We start from the raw sequence: 13322 nt of genomic DNA, 5'->3' as shown, positions 1-13322 counted from the left end.
TCACTATATTTTTATTTTGGAACTGGTTTTAAGACTGAACTTATATTTTATAGCAATGAGTTATCAATTTATTATTTCTGCTGCTTTTTTTTCTCTTTTGTATTGATCACCAGCAAAACACAAGCTTGCAAGAGGAAATGTCAATATTTCAGACTAAGCAGAATGGAGGCTATCCCTAACTTTTCTGACCTTAAATTCAGAAGAAATATATTTGATCGGAGATATAGAAATCAAACGCAAAAGAAAAAGAAAAAGAAAATTAGCACAACTGGGCTTAAAATTTGAAAGTAGTATTTAGAGCTAAGAAATAAATTTGAGTGATATGCATCTTAGAATAAAAGCAAAACCAAAATTCCAGTGAAGAAACCAAACCATATATGTAAGATGGAGAGAGTAAAACAATTCACTGGAAAAGCTAAAATTCTAATAGAAATGAGATTAGAAAGAAAAAGAAGATGCAAGATGGATGGAAATGAAAAGAGAATGTCTGTGAGATCTGAATGCTGTGAGAGTTTCGTTTGGCAGGGCAGAGACACCTCCATTGCCTTCAGGTTGGATGAGTCCCCAGGCCTTTCTAACGAAAGAGCAGATTGTGATTTCCTCATTTCTCTCTAATGATGACGCTTTCCAAAAGTTCTTCCCTAGCTCTGTTATTTGGAACTTTTTCCCAGTCACCAAAACTCAAAATAAGTATTAATTGGAGAAACTGTTTTTTTGGTTTTTTTTATGAAAACAAATGCTGCTCTTTGATGATTTTCTCTATTCACCTTAGTTTCAATGTTTTCACAACTTATTGCTATCTTTCCCCTTACTAAACATGACTATTTTGTTTTAATTAATTTTAGCATTTACATGAAAGAATAGTTTGTATAGGTTTATTTATTCAATGTTTTGACCTTAATAACACTCTCTGGGAATAAATTTATTTTCCATTATTTTGTTATAGTTGTTGTTTTTCTAAATGAAATGATGCTCTTTTTATGCATGGTATTATATTTGAAGAATGCTAATGCAATAATGAAGCCATAATAAAGCTAATTCATAGCCAAAAAATGTTGTTTAAGCACCCACCAATATTGTGACTCTCTTTTAAGCTATATTTTTATGCACTTCCTTTTGTTTGCTGTTATTTCTAGGGTCTTGAATTTCCAACTAGACTATAAAATCCTCCATGATAGGGAGAGTATTTTAATGCTTTTATGACCTCCATTGATATTGGTATAGTGCTCAGTAAAATGTGCATTTGAATGAGTGTGTGTTGAATTGATACAGTTCTTAAACATGCATATAATTGAGTCATGTGACATCTCTGAGTTGCCAAGTTTTTGAGTTAAATGGTACTTAAATGAAAGTAGCTAGCTTCCTTAAAAATGATGAGTTTTCTAAAATATGATCATTCCTAATTCAATTTGTTAAAAAAGATGCAGTATTTCAAGAGCCAACAATTTTAGAATATCACTTATTCAATTGCATTTTTGCTATTTGATTTTAGAAATCTTAAATAAATCTAATTTATTATAATCTTTTCTTTTTGGCAAAGAATATACATAAAGAGTAAGAATTACATACATTCATTTTTGGCAAGAATTCTTACTATATTGGCAAGGTTCAGTTGTTTCTCTTAAGATATTTGTATTTCTTAAAAGCTACACAACAAACAATAACAATATGTGAATTATGTGAAACTGAAGTTCATTTTGTAAGTTGTGTATAGATTTATCTTCTCATATACTAAAATATTTGCTGTCCTCAGCACATTTGTACTGGCTCTGGTGCAATGTAAACCTTTGGTGTCTCTCAGTTTTCCTAAAAATTTTTAAGTGTTTTTTTTTTTTTTTTTTTTTTGTTCTAGCTCAGAATTCTTTTTTTGTGTGTGTGAAAGATCTTGACTTAGAATTAAAAAAAAAAAGTGTAAAAATTATAAAAACTTTCAGATCCATGTTGTTTTAGAGATTTATTGGTTAAAAAATTAACTTTTTAATACTCAAAGCTACTCTTTTTTTAATATTTACTTTTTAGGTGTAGATTGACAGAACACAATGCCTTTATTTTTATGTGGTTCTGAGGATCAAACCCAGGTCCCACCCGTGCTAGGCCAGCAAATCCCAGCCCTCAAAGCTACTTTTTATGTGAAGTTGACTGTGTGCTTCTCTCCTTCTCTCCTTCCCTCACTGAATGGTGATTTCTATGTTATCTATTTGTCAAAGCCATCAGACTTTCATCTATTTAATAAAAATAGTGTAAATGAAATGTTAGTTTTGGTATAATTAGTTGGTACCTTAATAATTTTAAAGAATTTTTTTTATCAATTTCTTTGGGTATTTATGCTTATAAAAAAATTAACATTGACTTTCATACAAATACTATTAACATTGTGAAAATGATGAATCCATATAATGAAAAATTTTGTGTTCACTTTTATGTGCAAAATACAATAATTAAACATTTTAGGGTAGTTTGCCAGGGCTAGTCTGTAAATTTTCACCCAGGAGATGAGGCCTGAACATATTTTGAAGCAACTGTGTTCAGGGAAGTGAAAATATAATATACCGGAATTATGTGTAGAGGGTAAAGAGATCAAGAATGTTCAGATCTGTCATTATTTATAGTTAGATTTTATCCTTTAGTTGGTATAGAATTGTTAAAAAAATTAAAAGACAAAAAACTGAATATTGAACAAGACAGTACAGTGTGGAAATTGAAAATTGAACAGGACAGTATGTGATGCATATTGGAAGGTAATAAGAAAGATAATTCTTTTTGATCTTTTTAGACAATTTCTAGGGTGGCTCATGGGCCCCAGGAGGAGAGATCAGAGTAAGGTGGAATTACATCATTTATTAAAAAGAAATAAGAACTCAAGAGAGAAAGAAGGAGTTTAAATTTACCTAATAAAATACCTTCCTTAGCCTTTTTTTTGACAACAGATAAATAATGTGCAGATGTAGTGACAAGGTGTAGAGCAAGGCACATCTCCCACACCAGCCACATGAACACCCAATAATCATCACACTTATGAACCAAAAGGGTCTTTATTCTATTTTTATAAGTTATAATAAAGATTGTTGTCATGATGAAATAAATGATTAAAATTTAATTCATTTTATATAGGTCATAAAATCCATGTCATCAATTATATCTTGGTTAGTATAACAGATTGAATCATATCATAACTTTATCATAATCATATCATAACTTCATGATATATAAAGAAATTTGATGTCAGGAAAATATCTAAAAGAATGGCCTGAATACTTCTTTTCTGGTATTTTTTTTTCCATTTTTCTGAACGTTTCATTCTGTTATAATTCAGTTATCAATTTCGTTTATCAATGGACATGTATGCAGTTCTAACATATATTTCAAACTAAATGTGTTTGAGAAGTTCACTTGAAGTGTGCACTTTAGCGTAAAACGGGAAGTCGCATAAACTTATCTATGTCCTTCTCGATTCTGACCATCCTTATTGCTATTCTCCTTTCAGTACTCAGAATAAAACTAAATATCTCTGCTCAGTCTTTGTCAGTGCCAGATTTCCTATTTGTGCCATTTAGTATTTGTGCTCTATCAAGTTTCTTAACCTTTTTGAGGCCATAGATCCCTTCTGTGAATTTTGCTTAAAAATATTTGCATCACGTGCCTGTGGGCACGGCGGCCCGACACCCAGCCCGCTCATCCTGCAGGACTGCCTGTGGAGCCCTCTCCGTTGGCGAGAAGCTGGTGCAGGCCTTGAACAAGACGCTGCAACAGGGCCGGTCCGCGAGTCCCGCTGCCTGGGGCCCGGGAGCTGGCCGCCCTGGGAGCCGGGGGCGAGGCAGGACGGCCAGAGCCTGCCGTGCTGAGCTGCCTTACCTGCGGAGCTCGCCAACCCCGGCGCGGAGCTCATGGGTCCGGCAGGGTCTTCCCCTTCCCGGTGAACCAGCGGGATCCCGCTCCTGTGTCCATCGCCCAGGCTGGTGCCCGTGCCTTGGGTGCTGTGGTTGCTGGAGCAGCCCCAGCTGGTGCCAAGGTGACCTCCCCTCTGCGCCTGGGCCGCCTCCCTGCCAAAGGTGGTGGCCACAGGACCCCCGGAGAGGACGTCTTGAGCGACTCAGGTAAAGCCTTTTGTGGTCTGGCTGCCTCCCTGGAGCCATGGAGCTGAGGTCCTGGTCCCTTCGTTACCTTTGGTGTTTTGACTCTGCGGAGCAGGAGCTGTTGGTGGTCCTGATTACTGCAAGCGTCCTCCTGGTTAAAGATAGGCCTCCCTGAAGTTGATTCCACCTTCTTTGGGGACCTTAATCTGAGCTGTGTCTATCCTCACCCTGATCCGGCATCTTCATTTCAAGGGAAAAGTTGGTGGCCAACCCGTGTAGGAGTTCAAAGGCTGCTGCATGCTTTCCTGGGCAGAAACCTGTTAGTGCCAAAGTGGAAAGGGACTCAGGCCCTGGCTATAGGAAGTGAAAGACTCCCCCAAAAGACACAATATCTGTACAAGATCCTACTTAGGGCACAAGAAGTTAGAAGGAAACTGTATAGATGGTGGCCACTGATTTTCTTTCTCTCTGCCCCGACCCCCCCCCAAAAGTGGGTCTTCTTGAAAACTAGATCCAGTTTTGCCTCCTAGCCATAATACCAGGCTTACTTTGAGATCTGAGTTGTGTTTTGTAACCCAGTGCTCTTGAAGATGAGGGTGAGCACTTAGGACCCCTCCATAAATGCAAACAGCCTGGTAGGATTCAGAGATTATTTCTTTGTGAGTATTTGCATCTTAAATGGATGGGAAGTGTTAAAAAAAAAAAAAAAAAAACAACAACAAGCTTTTACCTGGAGCTCTGAGAGTTCAGAACTCCACCCAAATACTAGAATAGCCCTTGTCCTTGGAGCCTGAGGCTGGGCCTCCTTGGGACTTGAGAACCACTGTTTCCACATTGCACATGGATAAAAAGTATGAGTTTCCTTCAGGGCTAGGAACCTATCCTTCTAAGACTCCTGGAAGGGAACTTGGTGATAAGCCTGCAGTTTGAAAGGGTTCTATCCCTTTAATATCTGTGCTTTGATAGGTTTCAGTGAGGAAGCATTTCCTTCCAACATCTATATTCTTGGAAGAAAATCAAAACACAGGCTTAAGGGGACCCACAAGACTGGAACAGCCTCCCATTTCAGTTTTAGAACAAATCCCACAAATTTTCAGCTTTCCATTCCCAATCAGATCGAGCCTAAGTTGTGTTTTGATTTTCATGCTTGCATTTTAAACAATAATTTTCTATCCTAGTGTGGTAGTAAATGAGGAGAGGAGGGAAAACCCACACAAGCTGCTACACGTTTTTTGTTGCTGTTATTGTTGGTGACTTAGGAGCTGCTCCCATTAAGGAGTGTGTAGCTGCTGTGAGTTATGGCTCTGTACTTAAGATTGGACCTTTGCTTGGTGAAAAACTGCCTACTGTATGAAACTCATATTTGTGAAACTAAAGTTATTTTTCTTCATCAGTTAATTAAAGTGTTCCTTGAGTTTAAGGAGTGAAAATCAAACTCAGCAATGAGTGTCGATAAAGGAGACTCCTGAAATGCAAAGATGTAAAGGTCCATGAGTCCATGGGGGCAGATTGCCTGGACATTATGCTAAAAGCTCCCATTACTGAATATCTGTCTCCTAAGCCCAGCTCTGAGCTAAGTTTATATATTCTTCACCAAATTCAAAGGTGCTGTGGTATTATCTTCATTGCAGAGCTAAGAAACTGAGGCTTAGAAAGTTTCTTCTGTATCTTGCCCAGGATCTTGCAGCTAGTGTACCGTAGAGCAAGGCTTCTGTCTGACCTCAAGCTCCGATTGTTTGTATTTCAGCCACTTGCTGGACGTTTTGTTGTTGTTGTTGTTCTTGTTTTTTATTTTGCATTTGTTTTTGTTTGGTGCTGGTGTGGAGCCCAGTTCCATGCACATGATGGGCAAGTTCTCTACCACTGAGCTACACCCACAGTACCACCTGCAAAAATCTTAAAAGGAAATCCACAGTACTCTGGAGTTCTGGGGAAGGAAAAGTTATTTCCATATATAATTATAAAATAAGTACATTCTTTCCACATGTTGAGGGACCCAAAATTATAGCATATCCTATTATGGCCTGCCATGTGGGAACTAGACCCAAGAATATATAAGTCTGTTCATTTTGCTCACATGTGTCTCGCATGAATGTTCCTCCATTCTTTAATCAAAGACGAGGAGAATGAGGAGGAGGAAGATGAAGAAGAGGAAATGGATGTGGACCCAGTGGAGAAATCTCCTCCCGTAGCTAACATCAAGGCTTTCGCCATGCTCACCATCACCCTGCTCCCCAAGAACACAGCCCTGGGCCTGGGGAGAGCCCAGTCCAGTGAGCCCATCCTCAAACGCTGTGTCCCCACCCCCCAGCAGTACAGCTACGCCATATCCTCGCCTACGTGCACAGTGAGGACGTGCCGCTCCAGAAGATCAAGAGTGAGGTGCCCCCACATCCTCTCAAGAGTTCCAACCTCCCAAAGGCTAAGAGCTTGAGTTCTGGACACTCAAACGTTGAGTACCTCAAGCATCGCCGCAGACGGAACGCCATGGAGCGCCTGCGCCACCACAACCTGCCATCCAACTTTCTCACGCCCAAGGACCTCCTGCCGGAGCTGGTGAAGAATAAGAAGGCCACCCAGCTGGTCATTTGAGAAAAGCCACAGAACACATTCACTACCTGCAGGCCAAGGAGCATTGTCTTCTGCTGGAAAAGGAGAGATTGCAGGAAAGACAGCAGCAGTTGCTAAAGAAATTGGAACTCAGTTGAACGTGCTAAACCTTTCTCAAATGGGCAGTCAGTGCCGCTTTGCATATTTCAATTTTTGCAAATATATTTTTTTCATTGTAGATGAACACAACATCATTATTTTTTATTTATTTATATAGTGCTGAGGATCAAACCCAGGGCCTCATGCATGCGAGTCAAGTCCCCTACTAATAAGCTACAACCCCAGCCCCACATTTTGATTTTTTTAAACAAACATTGGTTTGACATCATTAATGTTGATTTTCTTTCAAATTGGGTCTCTGTCATTTGTATCTGGGAGGGAGGAAGGATGTGTGGGTTTCAACCAGGACCTGAGAGATCCCACATGATGGGGTGCTGGGTGGCTTTTCAATTTCCTGCATTTCACCTCCATGAGAGTCATGGGAGTTTGTGACTTTGGGGCTGTGAAAGTCACCTTGTTAATTCCAGTTTTCAAACAACAGAGAGTCACTCCTTCTTTTTACAATGCTGCTTAAGTTCCAGCACATTCCATGTCAGGGGGTTGCCATTTGATGCCTCTGGGGAATGTTTCTGTAAACACCACTGACACACCTGCCTTTTGTGTATGTCCTGGGTAATGAGAGGAGATTTTTGCAGCCAGTATCAGACTGGAAGTTCAAACCGAAGTATAGTAATAATACCTCAATGTTTGAGGAGCATGTTTTGTATATAAATATATTGTTAATCTCTGTTATGTAATGTACTGATTTTTACACTGCCTGTATATTTTAGTATGATGCTGATACAAAACTAAATTTGATACATACATTTTCATATGAAAGTTTCCATCACTGTTCCTGGAAATACTTAATAATAGGTGAAGGACACAGGACCAAGAATATGAAATGCCATCTAATCAGGGAGTTAAAACAGTTCAATGCTAACAAAATTCTTTTACTGACTCTTACTGAACCATTCATCAGAATTTTAGTCATTGCTAAACTTTTTGTTTCCACATGTATTTGATTACTTGAAAAGGTAGGTAAGACAATATGTAACTGTTTTCTGTTTTTTTCCCAAAACCTCAAAATCCTTTCTCTTTGCTGACATTATTTCCTTTCTTCTAGGTAGCTAAATTGAATGATTATTTTTTCATGTTCTTTGTAGTGTATATTGTGTGTTCCATTTTTGACACAAAGTATGTGATAGCAGATAAAAGATGATTTAAAAATTAACTTGCATTGGACTAGGGAGGTAGCTCAATGGGATTGTACTTGCCTAGCCATGTGAGGCCTGGGTTTTGTTCGCAAGCACTGTGAAACAGAACAGAACAGAACAAAACAAAAAACTTACCTCTGTTTGTTAAAGAAAAACTAAAATTACTACCTTCCACAAATCCTTCTTAGCTTTAGTTAAATTTTCCTATTTTTAACTTTACTAAACAATCCATGGAGATAAAAAAAGTTAAATGTATTCCCAACCTCACATGTTAAAAGTCTAAATGGTGCATAGGCTTCAACTCAATGGTAAAGCACTTACCTAGCTTATATGAGGCACTAGATTTGAGTCTCAGCACCACATATAAATTAATAAATAAACGAAGGTCCATCAACAATTTAAAAAATTAAAAAAGAAAGCCTATTCACAAAGTTATTATAGAACATAACTAGATTAACATAAGAGTGAAGATTAAAACCAAGGTTTACAGATATTAACCTAGCAGTTTTATTCTAGAAATTGGGTGAATTTTAGATTATATCATAAAAAATATATGGAAAAAGTATACTCATTGGAAGAGGAGACAAAATATTTCACATGGAAATACAAGAAAATGAGGTCAAAATAATAGATTTTTACTTCTACGATCATGGGGAAATGCTGTAATGTATTATTTTGAGAATGTATTCTATATCTGATTGTGAAATATTGGTGGCCAAGGTCAGGCTGATTATTATGACTATGCAAACTTTTATTCAAGGAGAATATTTTCAAGTCCTGTGGAGACCTATTGAGTTGGAATATTTAAAAGCTGAGAATTGAAATTTTTAAAAACATACTTTAGGCAATTTTTGTCTGAAAACATCTAGTTTCATTACTATATAAAAGTAGCAGTTTTTCAAATTTTGATACACTAAAAACATATTATTTAGAAATGTTATTAATATGTACATATTTACACTTAATTGCTCACTTTAATGATTTTTTTTACATTGAGTGGAACTAAGGATATGCATTAGATATATTATGAAGTTATATTTATGATAAAGTTAAAAATATTTGTTGAAATGTATCAGATAAATACCTATAGAATTACATCATGTGGCCATGGGTTTTACACATTTTTATTGATTTTGTAACCATACAGCATGTTTTATAAATTATGTACTTTGGGCTTGTGATTTACTTGCAGGCTTGAGGTCTTGATTTTAATACCTACCAGTTTAAAAGCAAATAAACAAAACTCTATTCCTTAATCTTTGTGGGGTTTTTGAGGGGTGGTGGTGGGGTTATTGGTATTTAACCCAGGAGTGATTGCTAATAGTGGCAGGTGTGAATGAGAGCGCTCAGTTTTCAGCAACATAGCCAGCTCTTTTTCTTATTTATTTTGACGAAAAATGTCAGTAAGTTGCTGAGCTGGCCTCAAATTTGTGATATTCCATCCTTAGAATCCAGAGTAGCTCAGTTATAGGAGTGGACTACCATGCCTGGCTCTTTTTTTTTTTTTTTTGATATTTAAGCTATTATAAGATTATGTTAACATATTTGAAATTAGAAAAATGTTCCCTTTCAGATCATAGCTCTTAATAAAATTAATTTTTTTTTTTTTTTGCAGTGCTGGGAATCAAACCCAAGTTTCACATGCCAGGCATGTGTTCTACCCCTGAGCTATGTCCTCAGCCATTTTTTTTTATTTTCTTCAGTACCAGGATTGAACTCTGGGCCTTCTGCCAAATCTCAGTTCTTGATTGTTGGTTCAAACAATACAATCACTTCCTCTTTGTCATTCAAATGTCTTCTATATATTTACAAATTGCATCTAAGGGGATTTTTTTGCAAAATATCCATAATATGCAAATTATTGTAAAATTGAAAAGCATGTATTAGTATAATTGAATTGATTTGATAAATTAACTTATGATACAGTTTTTTCTTCCAGGGTTGAGTCTTGGTTTGACATCTCTAGTCTTTCTGAAACTGTTGAAGACATTATAGCCAAAGAAAGAGAGCAGAATGCATTGTGCATGCAGCACCAGGTGTTGACTGTTTTCTTACTCTGCTCGCTCTATACTCAGAGAATAAATACTGAATCCTAGAGATCACCTATCTAAGCCTTTGCAATAGAGACTAGAAAAATGTATCTTCCCAAATTTAAATGATTTCCTTGTCCTTTCTCTACTCCCAGAGGTGACTTGGTTTTATGGAAAAATTCATTGCTTAACTAAATTTTTCCCTTTTTAAAAATTATTTTTGTTACCGAGAAATGTACCCATGGCCTCCCACATATCAGAAAAGTGCTATACCACTGATTAACACCCAGCTCCACAGCCTTTTTCCTCCTTATTTTGAGACAGGCATTTACCAACTTGACCATGGGAGCTGGAACTTGTGTGATCCACTTGCCTCAACCTCTTGAGTGACTTGGGTTACAGATTTGTATCACCATGTTTAGCTGCCGGTTTTTTCGTATCCCTTCTTTTTTTTTTTTTAATTTTGAGACAGGGAGGGTCTCAGTCTGCTGAGCACAAAGACACTTAGAAATACACAGTTTTTTTTTTTAAATTATCCATATATCCTTAAACCAGTCAACTTAAACAAAACCAACCATGGAAACTATGAAAAGTAGTCCACTTAATGTTCTCTTAAACATATTGCATCTATGTAGTTAAAGTGGGCAAGAGCCTAAGCCCATGACCTTAAACTTGATAATCAATTTAATCCAATGTAATCATAGTTAAGAACATATATCTTAAAGTTTGTGTGTTATAATATATTAACAAACTAGTCTATACTAAACTGTCAGAGGCATTGACCACAAACTTTAGAGGCAATACACTATGCCAATCTTAGTAATTAAAAGGTCGAGTTTGAGGTTCATGAGATTGATAATTACAATTTAATAAATCTATATGCACTTGCCTTTTCTTCATAATATTATAAATGACTAGAGAAAATTACATAGTATTATTTATCCTTATTATCCCACTGTTAGTTACATGGAAAAACTTCTATTCGTGTAATCATTTTAAGAAATGAGATCATTATTCATTTGGGAATGTATAAATAGACAAAAAACTGACTTATCATCAGTTAACTGATATATACTATTAAATATGTGTAAATCTTTATGCCTTTATTATAGTTAGAATAAAAATAGAATATAATTAGAATAAAATAATACATAGACATATGTTGCTTACAAGAGTTCCTCATACAAAATAAACTTTTGAAAATGTTGACATAGAATCATTGTACATATTTCTGGGGCACATTGCCACATTTTGATACATTGTACAATGTGCAGTGATCAAATCAGCATATCAATGACATCAAACATTTATCATTTCTTTGTTAGAAACATTCAAAAACCTCTTTTCTAGATCTTTTGAAACACAGAATAAACTGTTGTTTACCATATTCATTGTCACTATAGAATATAATAATTTCTCTGTCTCATAACAAATTTGATTGTCCAGTTATTATGTTTCTCCATTTTTGTTTACAGATATGATCATATTTTACTTGAATATGCATCAATTATCAAATTATCAATTCCCATTATATAGTTGCCTTTGATTTAGTTTCAGAGTAATTTTATCCTAGTCAGTACAATTTGTTAAAAAATTCTCAGCTTTGGTACAAATCTTAGGGTTAATATATCTCATTTCCATTTGAAGAAAGGATCTACTTGAGCAATGTTTAGCTGGGAAATTCTTGGTCTGTAATTTAAACAATCAATAAAATTATCTGAATACTGACTTAAATTCTTAAGATGAAGAAACAGGAAATAGGAAGCACAAAAGAATGTTCTTATTTATGAGTTCATTTTCATTAATGTAAATATGTTATGCAACTATGACTTGTATATATCTATGCTTAGTTACATGCAGTGATAATGTTAGAGCTGGTGGCAAAATGTCAAATTGACAAAGAATGTTCAACTCCTGCGACTTCTGGTAGCATCTTTTGCTTTTTGGTTTTAATTCTGCTTCAGTTGTCATCTCTCTGTTACAATTTAGAGGTAGTTCAATTATTTATCATTATGTAATAAATCTTTAAAAGACTTTTTTTTCTTTTTGAGAATGAAATTTCTGATCTATTATAGAATTTTAGAATCTGTTTAGAATTTTTATTTACATTATTATTGAAGGAGAACTTTCAGAAATACTTCATAGATTGATAAATTATATGCATCTATGCAAAGAAATGACCACATAAGTAAACCATACTGTGGTGAACATACCTCAGATTTTAAAAGTTAGAGCCCTGGTTTCTCAAAATACCTATCTATTCAGAGTGGTCAAGATTTAGCCTTAGAAAAAATACCGTCAGTATTCTTCAGATTATTGATGGTGTAGGATTTTCCAAGAGCACAGCACTATTCTCTCCATTATGAAGTTTCCAGTTGCTGACATCCATTCTGCATGCAGAAAACATGGTGCCTGGCTGTATTATTACATCTCAGTGATTGAAAAATACTAAATATGAAAAAATGTACAGCTCATGAAAATTAATTAAATGCGGTTTTAGTTTTTATTAAAAGTGCTTTCCAGAATATCAAATCTGTTCCAGGCTTTTGAAACAAACCAGAGGAAAGGCAGTGAAAAAAACAAAGCAATAAGAAAGACAACCTGAAAAAAGTCATTGTTCTCATGAACTAATAGAGAACATCTGACTCTTTTATTTCCTTTTTCTAAAAAGTTAGTAGAGTATATTACAATGACTCCCAGTAATGTATTATGCACTTGCTAAAATTCACATAAAACTTTGCATAGCATTCTAAGCTAATAGTACTTAAAATATTTCTGATTATTTTCCATTTAGTGTTCATATGAATGTTGATATTGTGATTTCAATGTTGAATAAAATATGGTGGATCAAGAAGAGATGGTAAATCAAAAAATCACATATAAACTAAAAGTAATTACATATTTCCTAACTTCAATATAAATAAATTTTTAAAAAATCAATGAAATCCCAGTGATGTGCTTACTTATTTCTGTATTTCAAAGCAAATGAAACAGTTTACATCTTGTTATCATGGAAACTTGTCAAAAAGGTAAGTTTTTCCTACAACTAAAATAAGAATGAGCAATATTTAAAGGAATACCTTCTTTTATTTTCAATATAAAATTAAACTGGAGAACCTGTTATTGATAAGTTGTCCCATGTTGGCTGCTCCATTTGCAGTTCAGGGAAATTGAATAATGTAACATGATAATGTGTATGGATTAAGTGCCTTCTTATTGCTCATAGACTCTACAATCTGATATTCAAACATTATAACATATTGCCTTTGCTGTTCTCCAACTCTCTGTAGGGTCACTCTTGTTTTCACCCGATAGAAGTAATTTTGACTAATGCTTCACTGGAAAGCAGAACA

The 13322-nt window shown here is 35.5% G+C and overlaps 2 pseudogenes; one reads left to right on the top strand and one right to left on the bottom strand.

The window, feature by feature from the left end:
* Nucleotides 1-462: 462 nt before the first annotated feature.
* LOC114079859 (N-myc proto-oncogene protein-like) lies at nt 463-6790 on the top strand (annotated as a pseudogene).
* LOC114079867 (small nucleolar RNA U13) lies at nt 2922-3030 on the bottom strand (annotated as a pseudogene).
* Nucleotides 6791-13322: the final 6532 nt, after the last annotated feature.

Source organism: Marmota flaviventris, chromosome 14 (assembly GCF_047511675.1).
Source record: "Marmota flaviventris isolate mMarFla1 chromosome 14, mMarFla1.hap1, whole genome shotgun sequence".
Taxonomy (NCBI): Eukaryota; Metazoa; Chordata; class Mammalia; order Rodentia; family Sciuridae; genus Marmota; species Marmota flaviventris.
The sequence above is the reverse complement of the archived record's forward strand: the minus strand, read 5'-3'. Positions and strand labels throughout refer to the sequence as shown.